We start from the raw sequence: 20,522 nt of genomic DNA on the forward strand, positions 1-20,522 counted from the left end.
TGTATATATATATATATATATATATATATATATATATATATATATATATATATATATATATATATATATATATATATATATATATATATATATATATATATATATATATATATATATATATATATATATATATATATATATATATATATATATATATATAACAACCACTGTGAAAGAATAGAGAAATTCCAAGCGTTTTCGTGACTACTCACATTATCAAGGAACAATGAAAGTAAAGCATCAAAGGAAGGTATATAAATGGGTAGCCCACACCTCACAATCAGATCCCACAACAACGAAACACCTGACTCGAGACAGCAGGCCCCCCGGCCGAACTAGACAGGTCCTTCACACAACCCACCAACAAACTGTTCTACCCAAGAAATAAGAAATTTAAAAATTTATTATTTGTCCAATGTATTATTAAATTCTTCCCATTTTTTTTAATTATAAAAGGATCTAATTTATATAAACCAAAGGAAATATTCATATTATTGTCAAAACTGCTTTTTATGAAACAAGATTCAATTATATTCCTGTCGACCATGGACTTGCTTGATACTACTTTCTCAACTTTTAGAAAATCAATTGGATGGTTAAAATCTCTTACATGAATAAATAGAGCATTGGAATCTTGTCCAGTTCTAATGCTATATTTATGGTGTTTTAATCTTAGTTCGAGATTTTTACCAGTTTGACCGTAATAAACTTTATCGCAAATTTTACAAGGAATCTTATAGACACATCCATCAGCATTTTGGGGGGAATTCTTTATCAAAAGTTTATTTTACTGTATCAAGATTTTTGAATACAACTTTAATATTAAAAGTCTTAAGAAGAGAAGGCATATCAACCAAGTTTTCATGGTAAGGGAGAACCAGCATATTTTTAGTTGAATAAGGCTGGTTGTCCCTTTTTGGATTGTAAAAAGTATTTCTAGCAACTTTAAAAGATTTATCAATTACATTTCTTGGGTATTTTAAATCATTACCTATTTCATAAATTTTGGATATTTCCTCATCTATGAACTCAGGACTACAAATTCGTAAAGCTCTCAAAAACATTGATGAGAAAACAGATAGTTTAACTCTATCTTGATGGGGAGAATAATAGTGGACATAGGAACAGTTATTTGTAGGTTTTCTGTAAATTTTAAATTTGAATTCATTATTACCCTTAATAATTAAAACATCTAGAAAAGGCAATGAGTTATTTTCTTCAAATTCAACAGTAAAATTTATAGAATGGGCTAAGCTATTTAATTTGCCAAGGAAATGGTGTATATCTACATTTTTGGACATAAAACTCAAAATATCATCAACATATCTGAACCATTTAGCTCTATTAGGGAGGATTGTATTAAGCAACCTTGTTTCAAAAAAATCCATGTATAGGTTACTAAGAACTGGTGAAAGAGGATTTCCCATTCCCATACCAAACTTCTGAGTGTAAAACTTATCATTAAATACAAATTTTGCATCAACAATGCAAAGTTTAATAAGTTTAATGATAGTAGGAACTGGCAATGGTAAATCATAATTAACGAGTTCTTCAGATAAGAAACTTAATAAATCATCAATAGGAACTTTCGTAAACAAGGAAGTAACATCAAAACTAACCATGTTCAAATCATTTAAGTCAGTCAAGGAGCTTAATTTATCAACTAAATCTATGTTGTTTTTAACATTAAAGTTAGAAATTTTGCCAACAATAGGGCTCAAAATATCAACAAGCCATTTGGATAATTTATATGAAACTGACCCTATGGAGCTAATAATTGGTCTGACTAGATTCCCTGGTTTGTGTGTTTTTATTAGTCCATACATGTAAGGTAAAGATGGATTAGTGGAAGTAAATTGTTTGACTAATTTATCTTTGCTTTCAGTAGAAGTTTTATTGTTTTATTGAAATTGCTGTTAACGGTTTCTAGGGGATTTTTTCTAAGTTTAGAATAGGTTTCAGTATCATCTAAGAGATTATTCATTTTTTCTTGGTAATCATTTTCTTTCATAATTACTATTGCATTTAAGTCTTATGATACACTTAATAACAAGAAAAATTTGCGTCTTACTAAAGCAGATAAAATAAATGCAATAGTAATTATGAAAGAAAATGATTACCAAGAAAAAATGAATAATCTCTTAGATGATACTGAAACCTATTCTAAACTTAGAAAAAATCCCCTAGAAACCGTTAACAGCAATTTCAATAAAACAATAAAACTTCTACTGAAAGGCAAAGATGAATTAGTCAAACAATTTACTTCCACTAATCCATCTTTACCTTACATGTATGGACTAATAAAAACACACAAACCAGGGAATCTAGTCAGACCAATTATTAGCTCCATAGGGTCAGTTTCATATAAATTATCCAAATGGCTTGTTGATATTTTGAGCCCTATTGTTGGCAAAATTTCTAACTTTAATGTAAAAAACAACATAGACTTGGTTGATAAATTAAGCTCCTTGACTGACTTAAATGATTTTAACATGGTTAGTTTTGATGTTACTTCCTTGTTAACGAAAGTTCCTGTTGATGATTTATTAAGTTTCTTATCTGAAGAACTCGTTAATTATGATTTACCATTGCCAGTTCCTACTATCATTAAACTTATTAAACTTTGCATTATTGATGCAAAATTTGCATTTAATGATAAGTTTTACACTCAGAAGTTTGGTATGGGAATGGGAAATCCTCTTTCACCTGTTCTTAGTAACCTATACATGGAATTTTTTGAAACAAGGTTACTTAACACAATCCTCCCTAATAGAGCTAAATGGTTCAGATATGTTGATGATATTTTGTGTCTTATGCCCAAAAATGTAGATATACACCATTTCCTTGGAAAATTAAATAGCTTAGCCCATTCTATAAATTTTACTGTTGAATTTGAAGAAAATAACTCATTGCCTTTTCTAGATGTTTTAATTATTAAGGGTAATAATGAATTCAAATTTAAAATTTACAGAAAACCTACAAATAACTGTTTCTATGTCCACTATTATTCTTCGCATCAAGATAGAGTCAAACTGTCTGTTTTCTCATCAGTGTTTTTGAGAGCTTTACGAATTTGTAGTCCTGAGTTCATAGATGAGGAAATATCCAAAATTTATGAAATAGGTAATGATTTAAAATACCTAAGAAATGTAATTGATATATCTTTTAAAGTTGCTAGAAATACTTTTTACAATCCAAAAAGGGACAACCAGCCTTATTCAACTAAAAATATGTTGGTTCTCCCTTACCATGAAAACTTGGTTGATATGCCTTCTCTTCTTAAGACTTTTAATATTAAAGTTATATTCAAAAATCTTGATACAGTAAAAAACTTTTGATAAAGGATTCGCCCCAGAATGCTTATGGATGTGTTTATAAGATTCCTTGTAAAATTTGCCATAAAGTTTATTACGGTCAAACTGGTAAAAATCTCGAACTAAGATTAAAACAACATAAATATAGCATTAGAAGTGGACAAGATTCCAATGCTCTATTTATTCATGTAAGAGATTTTAACCATCCAATTTATTTTCAAAAAGTTGAGAAAGTAGTATCAAGCAAGTCCATGGTCAACAGGAATATAATTGAATCTTGTTTCATAAAAAGCAGTTTTGACAATAATATGAATATTTCCTTTGGTTTATATAAGTTATATCCATTTAAAATTAAAAGAATTTGGGAAGAATTTAATAATACATTGAACAAATAATGAATTTTTAAATTTCTTATTTCTTGGGTTGAATAGTTTGTTTGTGGGTTGTGTGAAGGACCTGTCTAGTTCGGCCGGCGGGCCTGCTGTCTCGCGTCAGGTGTTTCGTTGTTGTGGGATCTGATAGTGAGGTGTGGGCTACCCCTTTATATACCTTCCTTTGATGTTTTACTTTCATTGTTCCTTGATAATGTGAGAAGTCACGAAATCGCTTGGAATTTCTCTATTCTTTCACAGTGGTTGTTTTGCATTTTCTGAAATCACCTGTTTACTGTGATCTTATTGCATATATATATATATGCAATAAGATCACAGTAAACAGGTGATTTCAGAATATGCAAAACAACCACTCTGAAAGAATAGAAAAATTCCAAGCGCTTTCGTGACTACTCACATTATCAAGGAACTATGAAAGTAAAGCATCCAAGGAAGCTATATAAGGGGTCTGGTCGGCACCTCACTATCAGATCCCACAACGGTTTAAACACGTGACGCGCGGCGAGCCAACTTGGAAAGGTCCTTGGCACAACTCACCCCACAAAATATTCTACCCAAGAAATAAGAAATTTTAAAGATTATTTGTCCAGTGTATTATTAAATTCTTCCCAAATTCTATTAATTATAAATGGATCTAATTTATATAAACCAAAGGAAATATTCATATTATTGTCAAAACTGCTTTTTATGAAACAAGATTCAATTATATTCCTGTCGACCATGGACTTGCTTGATACTACTTTCTCAACTTTTTGAAAATCAATTGGGTGGTTAAAATCTCTTACATGAATAAATAGAGCATTGGAATCTTGTTATACCTTCCTTTGATGCTTTACTTCCATTGTAGTTCCTTGATAATGTGAGTAGTCACGAAAGCGCTTGGAATTTTTCTATTCTTTCAGAGTGGTTGTTTTGCATATATATATATATATATATATATATATATATATATATATATATTGCATATATATATATATATATATATATATATATATATATATATATATATATATATATATATATATATATATATATATATATATATATATATATATATATATATATATATATATATATATATATATATATATATATTAATCAATTCAGGAAATACATTTTCCTGGGAACGAATTAAATAAGTGTGATGGAGGAGTGTGGAATGCGCACCTTTTACTGCGTCAGGTAAAAACCAGGTAACACCACTCACAGTGAGTGATGCTGATTCAACATATTGAAACATGGTGGAGGATGGGTGAGAAGGATACCTGGATGGGTGTGGGTATGGGAGGGGGAGATGGAGTGCATGGTAAAGGCAGTGGGTGGGGGAGGGAGTGATCTTGATCCGAGGAGAGGTGAAGTGAGGTGAACTAAGGACAGAGAGAGCGAAATTTAGATTGACTAAATGTTCGTCTCTTTGAAACAGATCAGCTCAGAATCTATCGGGAGATCCCATGTTAACGATATTGTGAGTATTATTATTAAATGCCGGAAGCTTTCCAAATTATCTACTTTCTATCAGGTGATATAATCAAAGACTTTCAACCATGAGAAGATAGAAAGAGGGAATTGCTTCACTAAACTCGGAACAAAAAGACTTTCAGGGATGTTCGGCTACACAATTTAGATATTACTTAGTCTTCGTAGACAATCTTTTCTTAATTTCCATACATTCACATACTAACAAATCTCCGCGATACCGAAACAGATCATCACATTGAGATTTGTTTTCTCTTGAAGTATTTTAACTCCGAGATATATTTCATAATTACTAAGATGTTTGTCTTCTCTAGAAGGATAAATTGCATTAAGATCTCAATACTTCCCTTGAAGTATTTTTAAATCATACAAACTCTTTCGTATAGTTTGTTTAATCAGAGTGAAAAAAAATTTTGAAAAACAATGAACTTAGAAAGAACTGGGTCATAAAAAATTAATACATCTTAATGAAGGAGTCAGGCAGGTTACTGACCAACAGTTCTACTATTGAACATTAAAATGGTATAAAATACCGACAGGTTGTTAGGTAAGACACATATGCAACAGTTAGGTATCTTTATTATGAAACGTTTCGCCTACACAGTAGGCTTCTTCAGTCAAGTACAGAAAAGTTGATAGAAGCAGAAGATACTTGAAGACGATGTAATCAGTCCATCACCCTTAAAGTTTTGAGGTGGTCAGTCCCTCAGTCTGGAGAAGAGCATTGTTCCATAGTATGAAACAATATCTGTACTTGACTGAAGAAGCCTACTGTGTAGGCGAAACGTTTCATAATAAAGATACCTAACTGTTGCATATGTGTCTTACCTAACAGTTCTACTATTACCAGCTTCTCATAACTTAATGTCAGGGCAGCAAACAGCAATAACAAACAGCTTTTCACAGTATTTAATGAGTTTCATCTTCGATGGTCTGAAATCAAGAAGCACCTTAAACTATACAATCTTTTTCTTCTTTTGGTGTTACTGGAGTCTCTATTTACTGTCACCATGTTAATAACTTAAGACGAAGAGCATTTACATTAGCATGTCAACACCTATAGATTATAAGTGCTGAGCAATGCAGTTATGACCACTGACGCAGTGACGTACCTTTGATGGTATTACTAAATTATTTTTAACATAACAAACGTTATTTGCTTTACAGGTATCATCCTTGTGCATTATGTTAATGGTAGTAACTATTTCACAAAACAGTCTAAATATTGTATTTTGAAGATTTGAATATAGAATCATAAAAATGATGAGGCCTTAATGTAACATATTTAGTAATATTACTTTGCTGGAAACTAGTCGGCAGCAAGTTTAACATTAACATGTCGGCAGCAAGTTTAACAGATATCCAACTTTAACATGTCAGCAGCAAGTTTAATAGATATCCAACTTTAACATATCTGCAGCAAGTTTAACAGTTTGACCTTCTTTAGGTCTATGAGGGGGCAGTCCTATGACAAGGGCGCGGTGAGTCTTCTCCAGCACAAGTGGTGTAACAGTTACCTATAACAGTGGTCGACGCCCTGTAGCTGGGGTACAGTACGTCTTGAGTTTAAGTGGTGTCAGGGTCGGTGTTCTCGCTGGTATGAGGCTTTCAACTCTAAAAACCTCTGCTCCATTTGAACTATTCCTGGCACTCAGGCCGCAGCCCGAGTGCCAGACTGAACATAAGAATGTAGGAACACTGCAGAAGGCCTACTGCCTCATACGAGGCAGGTCCTTATCAAAACGACCTCTACCTAAAGCTACCCAAGAAATAACTCCCGTACCCCATGACACCAATCAAACCCAGTCCCTCCCACTCATATATTTGTCCATTCTCTTCTTAAAGCTACCCAAGGTCCTAGCCTCTATCACCCCACTGGGAAGACTGTTCCACGCATCTACAACTCTGTTAGAAAACCAGTACTTACCTATGTCCTTTCTAAATCTAAATTTATCCAACTTATATCCATTATTTCTTGTTCTTACCTGGTTCGACACCCTAAGTACTTTATTAATATCTCCCTGATTCGGGAAATTTTCTGGAGTTGTGTTGAACACCTGCGTGTTGTTCCTGTCACGGCACTGTGCCTTTATATTCTTTATCGTACGAATTGCAACCCTGGTACACAGAAACGTTGTCCCACTACCAGCATGGCATGCAGCAGCCCTGGTACACAGAAACGTTGTCCCAGTACTAGCACGGTCTGCAGCAACCCTGGTACACAGAAACGTTGTTCCACTACAAGCATGGTCTGCAGCAACCCTGGTACACAGAAACGTTGTTCCAGTACCAGCATGGTCTGCAGAAACCCTGGTACACAGAAACGTTGTCCCAGTACCAGCACGGTCTGCAGCAACCCTGGTACACAGAAACGTTGTCCCAGTACCAGCACGGTCTGCAACAACCCTGGTACACAGAAACGTTGTTCCAGTACCAGCATGGTCTGCAGCAACCCAGGTACACAGAAACGTTGTCCCAGTACCAGCACGGTCTACAGCAACCCTGGTACACAGAAACGTTGTCCCAGTACCAGCACGGTCTGCAGCAACCCTGGTACACAGAAACGTTGTTCCAGTACCAGCATGGTCTGCAGCAACCCTGGTACACAGAAACGTTGTCCCAGTACCAGCACGGTCTGCAGCAACCCTGGTACACAGAAACGTTGTCCCAGTACCAGCACGGTCTGCAGCATCCCTGGTACACAGAAACGTTGTTCCAGTACCAGCATGGTCTGCAGCAACCCTGGTACACAGAAACGTTGTCCCAGTACCAGCACGGTCTGCAGCAACCCTGGTACACAGAAACGTTGTCCCAGTACCAGGATGGTCTGCAGCAACCCTGGTACACAGAAACGTTGTCCCTGTACCAGCACGGTCTGCAGCAACCCTGGTACACAGAAACGTTGTTCCAGTACCAGCACGGTCTGCAGCAACGCTGGTACACAGAAACGTTGTTCCAGTACCAGTACGGTCTGCAGTAACCCTGGTACACAGAAACGATGTTCCAGTACCAGCACTGTCTGCAGCAACCCTGGTACACAGAAACGTTGTTCCAGTACCAGCACGGTCTGCAGCAACCCTGGTACAGAGAAACGTTGTCCAAGTACCAGCACGGTCTGCAGCAACCCTGGTACACAGAAACGTTGTTCCAGTACCAGCATGGTCTGCAGCAACCCTGGTACACAGAACCGTTGTTCCAGTACCAGCACGGTCTGCAGCAACCCTGGTACACAGAAACGTTGTTCCAGTACCAGCACGGTCTGCATCAACCCTGGTACACAGAAACGTTGTTCCAGTACCAGCACGGTCTGCAGCAACCCTGGTACACATTAAAATGGTATAAAATACCGACAGTTTGTTAGGTAAGACACATATGCAACAGTTAGGTATCTTTATTTCGAAACGTTTCGCCTACACAGTAGGCTTCTTGAGTCGAGTACAGAAAAGTTGATAGAAGCAGAAGAGACTTGAAGACGATGTAATCAGTCCATCACCCTTAAAGTTTTGAGGTGGTCAGTCCCTCAGTCTGGAGAAGAGCATTGTTCCATAGTCTGAAACAATATGCAGCAACCCTGGTACACAGAAACGTTGTTCCAGTACCAGCACGGACTGCAGCAACCCTGGTACACAGAAACGTTGTTCCAGTACCAGCACGGTCTGCAGCAACCCTGGTACACAGAAACGTTGTCCCAGTACCAGCACGGTCTGCAGCAACCCTGGTACACAGAAGCGTTGTCCCAGTACCAGCACGGTCTGCAGCAACCCTGGTACACAGAAACGTTGTTCCAGTACAAGCATGACGCGCAGCTTGCAACTTTGTGTTCAATAGGAATGGTAAGTTGTTGATAAATTAGACACATATGCAACTCTTGGGTATCTTTATTGAGGAAAGGTTTCGCCACACAGTGGCTTCATCAGTCTATACGTAGGAGAAACTTGAAGAACAGGAGGAGAATGAGGTAATCAGTCCCTCAACCTTGAGTCGATGTGTTCAGTCCATCAATCTTGAATAGAATGAACACATCGACTCAAGGTTGAGGGACTGATTACCTCATTCTCCTCCTGTTCTTCAAGTTTCTCCTACGTATGGACTGATGAAGCCACTGTGTGGCGAAACGTTTCCTCAATAAAGATACCCAAGAGTTGCATATGTGTCTAATTTATCAACATGTCGGTTCTCTGAACCATTCATCTACATGGTAAGTTGTTATTGGGCTACGTTCTTTCTATTGTTATTTTTTTGTAATTCTCTGACTTCTTGCACCTCCCAGATATATATTTATAGCATTTCCTATGTAGACTCTCGTTCTATTTCTCATTTCCAGTGAATTTCGTAAAAAGCTTTTGAACATTAAAATGGTATAAAATACCGACAGGTTGTTAGGTAAGACACATATGCAACAGTTAGGTATCTTTATTATGAAACGTTTCGCCTACACAGTAGGCTTCTTCAGTCAAGTACAGAAAAGTTGATAGAAGCAGAAGATACTTGAAGACGATGTAATCAGTCCATCACCCTTAAAGTTTTGAGGTGGTCAGTCCCTCAGTCTGGAGAAGAGCATTGTTCCATAGTATGAAACAATATCTGTTGCATATGTGTCTTACCTAACAACCTGTCGGTATTTTATACCATTTTAATGTTCAATGTGATGGCAGGGTTTACTGTTTTCAGGAGGATTCTTACTAAGACTTCAGAGATGGTGAAGCTGCCGTTGTTTTGTTTAATTGTATTAGAAACAGCGATCAGTGCTGATTCAAGGCACTTGCGTCTGCGGAAATTAGTTTCTTTGATCACTAATTGGGCGTCACTGAATGCTATACTACACAAACACATTACAGAGGATGAACACTGAAATAGTCCTTCTCTAATTCAACCTCCAATAGAAATATTTGTCTATTATTTTCATGCTACCCAAGTAATAGATTTTATATCCTCTTAATCATGTGCAAGTTAATTGTTCTACCATATTGTATTACTATTACTACTACAATTTATACCACTACTACTACTACTACTACTACTACCACTAGTATTGCACCTCACTCTGAGCCTATATATACCCTGTGTGTCCATGTACTGTTTGTAACAGCTTGACAAAGCTCCTGGAGAGCGAAACGTTGCCGCAATAAAATGTCACATTAGTTGCACTTGTGTCCTTTTACTTCACATCGCAGAGTTGCAAGATAAAGAGAAAGAACTTGGGAGAATGATTAAACGGTGAACATGCAAGATTCGATTAGATTTTAATCTCGGATCAATTAGTTACTGAGGAAATTGAATGTAAAAGAGCCCTTGGGGTGCAGTGGCAAGGCAGACCTGAGTTTTAACTACTTGGTAAAAGTGAACCTAGAGAGGAACTAGGAGAAAATGAGGGAGAGAAAAACAAGGTGATGGAAAACACGAGGATGAAAAGCTTCCTGAGTTCTTACCTCTCCTAGTGGCCTACGTCTCACCTCTTGGCGCTATAAAAAGCTCCATACTGTCACTTCATCTCCATATTGTTTCATACTATGGAACAATGCTCTTCTCCAGACTGAGGGACTGACCACCTCAAAACTTTAAGGGTGATGGACTGATTACATCGTCTTCAAGTCTCTTCTGCTTCTATCAACTTTGCTGTACTCGACTGAAGAAGCCTACTGTGTAGGCGAAACGTTTCGAAATAAAGATACCTAACTGTTGCATATGTGTCTTACCTAACAACTGCCATCACATAGTCTCTCCTGTTAACACTACACAAACACATTACAGAGAATGAAAACCTAGATCTTCGTAAGTTATATTAACAGGAACCCCTAAGCGATAGGTTTGTGTGTGTGTGTGTGTGTGTGTGTGTGTGTGTGTGTGTGTGTGTGTGTGTGTGTGTGTGTGTGTGTGTGTGTGTGTGTGTGTGTGTGTGTGTGTGTGTGTGTGTGTGTGTGTGTGTGTGTGTGTGTGTGTGTGTGTGTGTGTGTGTGTGTGTGTGTGTGTATGTGTGTGTGTGTGTATGTGTGTGTGTGTGTATGTGTGTGTGTGTGTGTGTGTGTGTGTATGTGTGTGTGTGTGTGTGTGTGTGTGTATGTGTGTGTGTGTGTATGTGTGTGTGTGTGTATGTGTGTGTGTGTGTGTGTGTGTGTGTATGTGTGTGTGTGTGTGTGTGTGTGTGTGTGTGTGTGTGTGTATGTGTGTGTGTGTGTGTGTGTGTGTGTGTGTGTGTGTACCCACCTACTTTTGGTTGCAGGGATCGAATCACAGCTTCTGGCCCTGCCTCTTCAACTGGCCGCTACCCGGTCACTCTTCCCGCTCCGTGAGCTTTATTATACCTCTTCTTAAAGCTATGTATGGGTCCTGCCTCCACCACATCACTACCTAAGCTATTCCACTTCCTGACAACTATGTAACTGAAGGAATACTTCCTAACATTCCTGTGGTTCATCTGAGTCTTCAGCTTCCAATTGTGTCCCCTTGTTGCTGTGTCCCATCTCTGGAACATCGTGTCTCTGTCCACCTTGTCAATTCCTCTTAGTATTTTATATGTTGTCATCATGTCTCCCCTATCTCTCTGAAAGATAGAGAGATGCCCTCTGAATGTCACATACAAGGCTATAAATTATTCCACACTGACAGGGTCAACAGGAAAGGTGGTGGAGTAGCGATGTATGTCAGAGACAATTTAAACTGTTGTGTTAGACAAGATATTAAATTAGAAGCGTCAGCCACTGAATCTGTTTGGTTACAGCTTCTCGAGGGCCGAGAAAAACTAATTTTGGGTGTGATTTACAGGGCCCCCAAATCTGGATAGGGAGTGCAGTAAACTTCTATGGGACGAAATTCGTAAGGCATCTACATACGAAAATGTTGTGTTAATGGGAGATTTCAACTATAAACAGATTGACTGGTGCAATTTGACAGGAAATTTAGAGTCAGGTGACTTTCTTGATACGATCCAGGAATGTTTTTTAAAACAGTTTGTGACAGAGCCAACTAGGGGAAATAACCTCCTTGACTTGGTTCTTGCCAGTAGGGAAACACTAATTAATAATCTTGAGGTTAATGATGAGCTTGGGGAAAGTGATCACAAATCACTCAGTTTTAATATATCATGGAATTCCCCTAATAATGGCAATCAAGTCTCCGTCCCTGACTTTCGCTTGGCTAATTTCATAGGACTGAAAAATTACTTAGGTGGGCTGAACTGGAATGACCTGACTAAGGGTCAGATAGGTGGTGATGGTTGCCGATATGATGCTTTCCAGGGCATAGTTCTAGCTGCTCAGTCAAATTATGTTCCAAATAGGGAAATCAGATCAAACAAAAATGATCCTAAATGGATGAACAATAGATTAAAATATCTGATTGGTCAAAAGAGAGGCATATATAGGCAAATCAAAAGAGGAGAGGGGCAATTAAGAAATCGATATATTCAGTTAAAGAGAGAAATAAAAAAGGGAATTAGAAAAGCAAAAAGAGATTATGAGGTTAAAGTTGGTAATTCTACCAACTTTATTACGAGGTTAAAGTTGCAAGAGAATCGAAGACTAACCCAAAAGGATTCTTTCAGGTATACAGAAGTAAGATCAGGGACAAGATAGGCCCACTCAAAAGTTCCTCGGGTCAGCTCACTGACAGTGATAAGGAAATGTGTAGAATTTTTAACACATACTTCCTCTCAGTTTTTACACAGGAGGATACCAGCGATATTCCAGTAATGATAAATTATGTAGAACAGGACGATAATAAACTGTGCACGATTAGGGTCACAAGTGACATGGTCCTTAGGCAAATAGATAAATTAAAACCTAACAAATCCCCAGGCCCTGATGAACTGTATGCAAGGGTTCTAAAGGAATGTAAAGAGGAGCTTAGCACACCTTTGGCTAATCTTTTCAACATATCACTACAAACTGGCATGGTGCCAGATAAGTGGAAAATGGCAAATGTGATACCTATTTTCAAAACAGGTGACAGGTCCTTAGCTTCGAACTATAGACCAATAAGCCTAACCTCCATAGTGGGAAAATTTATGGAATCAATAATTGCCGAGGCAGTTCGCAGCCACCTTGAAAAGCATAAATTAATCAACGAATCTCAGCATGGTTTTACAAAGGGGCGTTCCTGCCTTACGAATTTATTAACTTTTTTCACTAAGGTATTTGAGGAGGTAGATCATGGTAATGAATATGATATTGTGTATATGGACTTCAGTAAGGCTTTTGACAGGGTCCCACATCAGAGACTATTGAGGAAAATTAAAGCACATGGAATAGGAGGAAAAATTTTTTCCTGGATAGAGGCATGGTTGACAAATAGGCAGCAGAGAGTTTGCATAAATGGGGAGAAATCAGAGTGGGGAAGCGTCACGAGCGGTGTTCCACAGGGGTCAGTGTTGGGCCCCCTGCTGTTCACAATCTACATAAACGACATAGATGAGCGCATAAAGAGCGACATCGGCAAGTTTGCCGATGACACCAAAATAGGCCGTCGAATTCATTCTGACGAGGACATTCGAGCACTCCAGGAAGATTTGAATAGACTGATGCAGTGGTCGGAGAAGTGGCAGATGCAGTTTAATATAGACAAATGCAAAGTTCTAAATGTTGGACAGGACAATAACCATGCCACATATAAACTAAATAATGTAGATCTTAATATTACGGATTGCGAAAAAGATTTAGGAGTTCTGGTTAGCAGTAATTTGAAACCAAGACAACAGTGCATAAGTGTTCGCAATAAAGCTACTAGAATCCTTGGCTTCATATCAAGAAGCATAAATAATAGGAGTCCTCAGGTTGTTCTTCAACTCTATACATCCTTGGTTAGGCCTCATTTAGATTATGCTGCACAGTTTTGGTCACCGTATTACAGAATGGATATAAATTCTCTGGAAAATGTACAAAGGAGGATGACAAAGTTGATCCCATGTATCAGAAACCTTCCCTATGAGGATAGACTAAGGGCCCTGAAACTGCACTCTCTAGGAAGACGTAGAATTAGGGGGGATATTATTGAGGTGTATAAATGGAAGACAGGAATAAATAAAGGGGATGTAAATAGTGTGCTGAAAATATCTAGCCTAGACAGGACTCGCAGCAATGGTTTTAAGTTGGAAAAATTAAGATTCAGGAAGGATATAGGAAAGTACTGGTTTGGTAATAGAGTTGTGGATGAGTGGAACAAACTCCCAAGTACAGTTATAGAGGCCAGAACGTTGTGTAGCTTTAAAAATAGGTTGGATAAATACATGAGTAGATGTGGGTGGGTGTGAGTTAGACCTGATAGCTTGTGCTACCAGGTCGGTTGCCGTGTTCCTCCCTTAAGTCAATGTGACCTGACCTGACTAGGTTGGGTGCATTGTCTTAAGCCGGTAGGAGACTTGGACCTGCCTCGCATGGGCCAGTAGGCCTTCTGCAGTGTTCCTTCGTTCTTATGTTCTTATGTTCTTATCCTCGTAGGACATGCTCTTAGCTCCAGGAATAGTCTTGTTGCAAAGCTTTGCACTTTCTCTAGTTTCCTCACATGCTTGGCTAAGTGTGGGTTCCAAACTGGTGCCGCATACTCCAATATAGGCCTAAACACGGTGTACAGGGTCCTCAAGGATTCCTTATTAAGATGTCGGTATACTGATCTTAATAAAGTTGGTAGAATTACCGACAATATGTAAAGTAAAAGGACACAAGTGCAACTAATGTGACATTTTATTGTGGCAACGTTTCGCTCTCCAGGAGCTTTATCAAGCCATTACAAACAATACATGGACACAGAGGGTATATAAAGGCTCAGAGTGAGTTGCAATATTAGTGATGTACCATATCGATGTTCACTAGTAGTAGTAGTAGTAGTAGTAGTAGTGATAAAAATAATACAATATGGTAGAGCAATTAATTCGTACATGAGTAAAAGCTATTACTTGGGTAACATAAAAATAGGTTGGACAAATATATACAGACTGGAAAGAGGCAGATAGTTTCAGTGTTCACTCTGTAACGTGCCTTGTGTAGTATAACAGGAGAGACTATGTGATGGCAGGGTTTGCTGTTTTCATGAGGATTCTTGTAATAAAGTTGGTAGAATTACCGACAATATGTAAAGTAAAAGGACACAAGTGCAACTAATGTGACATTTATTGTGGCAACGTTTCGCTCTCCAGGAGCTTTATCAAGCTTGATAAAGCTCCTGGAGAGCGAAACGTTGCCACAATAAATGTCACATTAGTTGCACTTGTGTCCTTTTACTTTACAGGAGGATTCTTGCTAAGACTTCGGAGATGGTGAAGCTGCCGTTGTTTTGTTTAATTGTATTCGAAACAGCGATCAGTGCTGATTCGAGGCACTTGCGTCTGAGGAAATTAGTTTCTTTAATCACTAATTGGGCGTCTCTAAATTTCATGAGATGATTGGTGGAATTTCGGTGTTGTACACAGGCGTTGTTCAAGTTATCGTTCCTACATGCGTAAATGTGTTCATTGAGGCGGGTATCGAGGGTTCTTCCTGTATCACCTACGTAAATCTTGTCACAGCCTCCACAGGGTATAGTGTAAACTCCTGCATTGACTGGTTCGTGGTGCTTGGATTTTGTCCTGGTTAGATCCTTTATTGAAGTGCTAGAAGCGAAGGCGACTCTGTTGTTAGCTTGTGAAAGTACTTTTGAGACGTTTAGTGCAACCTGGCTGTTGGGAAGAAATATAACTTTGTTGGGAGTGGTGTTGATGCGTGGAGAATTAATGATCTGGAGAGCTCTTTTCTTGCAGTCTTTGATGAAAAAAGAAAGAAAATGTAACTCAGTGAATGTTTGGTGAATGTATGTACATTCCTCGTCAAGAAACTCAGGACTACAAATTCGGTATGCTCTTAGGAAAAACCCGATGATGATGCCTCTTTTGGTCTTGGTATCTTGACTGGAATAGAAGTGTGTGAGATCATTTTTATTGGTGGGTTTCCGATAAACTTGAAATCTTTGGTTGTTGTCTACTTTGTGAATGAGGACGTCGAGGAAAGGTAGCTTGTCATTTGACTCTTCTTCTAGTGTAAACTGGATCGCCGGTTCAACTGCGTTGAGCCTTGCCTGAAGATTCCGTACATCAAAACGTTTGGGAGTTATTACGAGGACGTCGTCCACGTAACGTAACCAAGTGACTGCAAGAAAAGAGCTCTCCAGATCATTAATTCTCCACGCATCAACACCACTCCCAACAAAGTTATATTTCTTCCCAACAGCCAGGTTGCACTAAACGTCTCAAAAGTACTTTCACAAGCTAACACCAGAGTCGCCATCGCTTCTAGCACTTCAATACAGGATCTAACCAGGACAAAATCCAAGCACCATGAACCAGTCAATGCAGGAGTTTACACTATACCCTGTGGAGGCTGTGACAAGATCTACGTAGGTGATACAGGAAGAACCCTCGACACCCGCCTCAATGAACACATTTACGCATGTAGGAACGATAACTTGAACAACGCGTGTGTACAACACCGAAATTCCACCAATCATCTCATGAAATTTAGAGACGCCCAATCAGTGATTAAAGAAACTAATTTCCGCAGACGCAGGTGCCTCGAATCAGCACTGATCGCTGTTTCGAATACAATTAAACAAAACAACGGCAGCTTCACCATCTCCGAAGTCTTAGCAAGAATCCTCATGAAAACAGTAAACCCTGCCATCACATAGTCTCTCCTGTTATACTACACAAGGCACGTTACAGAGTGAACACTGAAACTATCTGCCTCTTTCCAGTCTATATTTGTCCAACCTATTTTTATGTTACCCAAGTAATAGCTTTTACTCATGTACGAATTAATTGCTCTACCATATTGTATTATTTTTGTCACTACTACTACTACTACTACTACTACTACTACTACTACTACTACTACTACTACTACTACTACTACTACCACTAGTGAACATCGATATGGTACATCACTAATACTGCACCTCACTCTGAGCCTTAATATACCCTCTGTGTCCATGTATTGTTTGTAATGGCTTGATAAAGCTCCTGGAGAGCGAAACATTGCCACAATAAAATGTCACATTAGTTGCACTCTTGTCCTTTTACTTTATATACTGATCTTAGGTTTGCTAGGCGCCCATGTGCTGCAGCAGTTATTTGGTTGATATGCATCTCAGAAGATGTGCCTGGTGTTATGCTCACCCCAAGATCCTTTTCCTTGAGTGAGGTTTGTAGTCTTTGACCACCTAGACTACTCCGTCTGCGGTCTTCTTTGCCCTTCCCAAATCTTCATTACTTCTCACCTGGTGAGATTGAACTCTAGGATCCAGTTGCTGGACCAGGCCTGCAGCCTGTCCAGAACCCTTTGAAGTTTTGCCTGGTCCTCGTCCGATTGAATTCTTCTTATCAACTTCAACTCATCTGCAAACAGGGCTCGTACGTTGGTTTGCGTGCAGCCAGCAGTAACAGCCTGGTTGATCAGGCTCTGATCCACCAGGAGGCCTGGTCAAAGACCGGGCCGCGGGGGCGTTGACCCCCGGAACTCTCTCCAGGTAAACTCCAGGTATACCAGAAACAGCACCGGTCCAAGGACTGACCTCTCTGGAACCCTGCTCGACACAGGCGCCCACTCTGACACCTCGCCACATACCATGACTCACTGTTGTCTTCTTGACAGGTATTCCCTGATCCATTGCAGTGCCTTCGCTGTTATCCCTACATGGTTCTCCAGCTTTTGCACTAATTTCTTGTGTGGAACTGTGTCAAAAGCCTTCTTACAGTCCGAGAAATTGCAGTCTATGCACCCCCTCCCTCTCTCTTGCCTTGCTGCTGTCACCCTGTCATAGAACTCTAGTAAGTTTGTGACACAGGATTTCCCCTCCCTGAAACCATGCTGGCTGTCGCTGATAAGCTCATTCCTTTCTAGGTGCTCCAACACTCTTCTGATAATCTTCTCCATGACTTTGCATACTATACATGTCAGTGACACTGGTTTGCAGTTTAATGCTTCGTGTATGTTTCCTTTTTAAAAAGTTGGTACTACATTTGCTGTTTTCCATACCTCAGGTAGTCGCCGTGTTTCAATAGATGTGTTGAAGATTGTTGTTAGTGATACACATAGCGCCTCTGCTCCCTCTCTCTCAGGACCCATGTAGAGATGTGATCCGGTCCCATCGGTTTTGAGGTATCTGGCTGGCTTAACAGCCTCTTCACTTCTTTCTTGGTTTCATGTATTGTGTACCTTTAACTCTCCGTCTTTCTCTGGTCCCTGTCTCCTCTGTGAACACTTCTTTGAATCTCAAGTTGAGCTCCTCACATACTTCTCGATCATTGCATGTGATCTCCCCTCCTTCCTTCATCAGCCTGATTACCTGGTCCTTGACTGTTGTTTTCCTCCTGATGTTGCTGTACAACAGCTTAGGGTCAGATTTGACTTTCGCGGCTATGTCATTTTCGTACTGTCGTTGGGCCTTCCCTCTTACCAGTGCCTATTCATTTCTGGCTTTACGACTGCTCTCCTTATTCCCCTGGATCCTTTGCCTTACAGTATACTTCTTCCAATGTCTAGCACACTTAGTTTTGGCCTCTCTACATCTTTGAGTAAACTAAGCGCTCATACTGGCTTTCTCGTTATTTCTGTTACCCATGCGTACAAACCTCTACTCAGCTTCCTTGCATATTGTTATCACATATTCCCTCATCCCGTCTACTGACTTCCTTGCCAGTTCTCTGTCCCACTGAATCCCGTGCAGGAAATTCTTCCTGTCTGTCTAGTGTGTGTGTGTGTGTGTGTGTGTGTGTGTGTGTATGTGTGTGTGTGTGTGTGTGTGTACTCACCTATTTGTACTCACCTATTTGTGGTTGCAGGGGTCGAGTCCTAGCTCCTGGCCACGCCTGTGTGTGTGTGTGTGTGTGTGTGTGTGTGTGCGTGTGTGTGTGTGTGAGTGTGTGTGCTCACCTATTTGTACTCACCTATTTGTGGTTGCAGGGGTCGAGTCATAGCTCCTGGCCCCGCTTCTTCGCTGATTGCTACTAGGTCCTCTCTCTCACTGCCCCATGAGCTTTATCATACCTAGCCTTAAAACTATGTATGGTTCCCGCCTCCACTACGTCACTTTCTAGGCTATTCCACGGCCTGACAACTCTATGACTGAAGAAATACTTCCTAAAATCCCTTAGATTCATCTGAGTCTTCAACTTCCAATTGTGACCCATTGTTTCTGTGTCCCTTCTCTGGAACCTCCCGTCTTTGTCCACCTTGTCTATTCCGCGCATTATTTTATATGTCGTTATCATGTCTCCCCTGACCCTCCTGTCCTCCAGTGTCGTCAGGCCGATTTCCCTTAACCTTTCTTCATAGGACAATCCCCGTAGCTCTGGGACTAGTCTTGTTGCAAACCTTTGCACTTTCTCTAATTTCTTGACGTGTTTGACTAGGTGTGGATTCCAAACTGGTGCTGCATACTCCAGTATGGGCCTGACGTAAATGGTGTACAGAGTCTTGAACGAATCCTTACTGAGGAATCGGAACGTTGTCCGTAGGTTTGCCAGGCGCCCGTATGCTGCAGCAGTTATCTGGTTGATGTGCTCCTCAGGAGATAAGCTCGGTGTTATACTCACCCCCAGATCATTTTCCTTGAGTGAGGTTTGCAGTCTTTAGCCATCTAAACTATATTGTGTCTGCGGTCTTCTTTGCCCTTCCCAATCTTCATGACTTTGCATTTGGCAGGGTTAAACTCAAGGAGCCAGTTGCTGGACCAGGCTTGTAGCCTGTCCAGGTCTCTTTGTAGTCCTGCCTGATCCCCGACCGAATTGATTCTCATCATTAACTTCACATCATCTGCAAACAAAGACATTTCTGAAACCTGTATGTCTCCACCGTGAATGTCTCCCTGAATCTGTGCGTGAGTGTGTACTCACCTAACTGTACTCACCTTATTGTGGTTGCATGAGCCGAGACTCAGCTCCTGGTCCCGCCTCTTCACCGATTGCTACTAGGTCTTCACTCTCCCTGCTCCATGAGCTTTATCATACCTCATCCTAAAGCTAAGTATGGTTTCTCTCTCCACTGCCTCACTTGTTAGGCTATTCCACTTCCTGACTACTCCATAACTGAAGAAATACTTCGTAACATCCCTTTGACTCATTTGAGTTTTCAGCTTCCAAATGTGATCCCTTGTTTCTGTGTCCCCTCTCTGGAACATTCTGTCACTGTGCACCTTGTTTATTCCACGCAGTATTTTGTAAGTCGTTATCATGTCTCCCCTAACCCTCTTGTTCTCTAGTGTCGTCAGGCCGATTTCCCTTATTCTTTCTTCATAGGACATTCACCTTACCTCTGGAACCAGCCATGTTGGAAACCTTTGCACTTTTCTCTAATTTCTTGACGTGCTTGATGAAGTATGG

This window comes from Cherax quadricarinatus, chromosome 3 (genome assembly GCF_038502225.1).
Source record: "Cherax quadricarinatus isolate ZL_2023a chromosome 3, ASM3850222v1, whole genome shotgun sequence".
NCBI lineage: Eukaryota > Metazoa > Arthropoda > Malacostraca > Decapoda > Parastacidae > Cherax > Cherax quadricarinatus.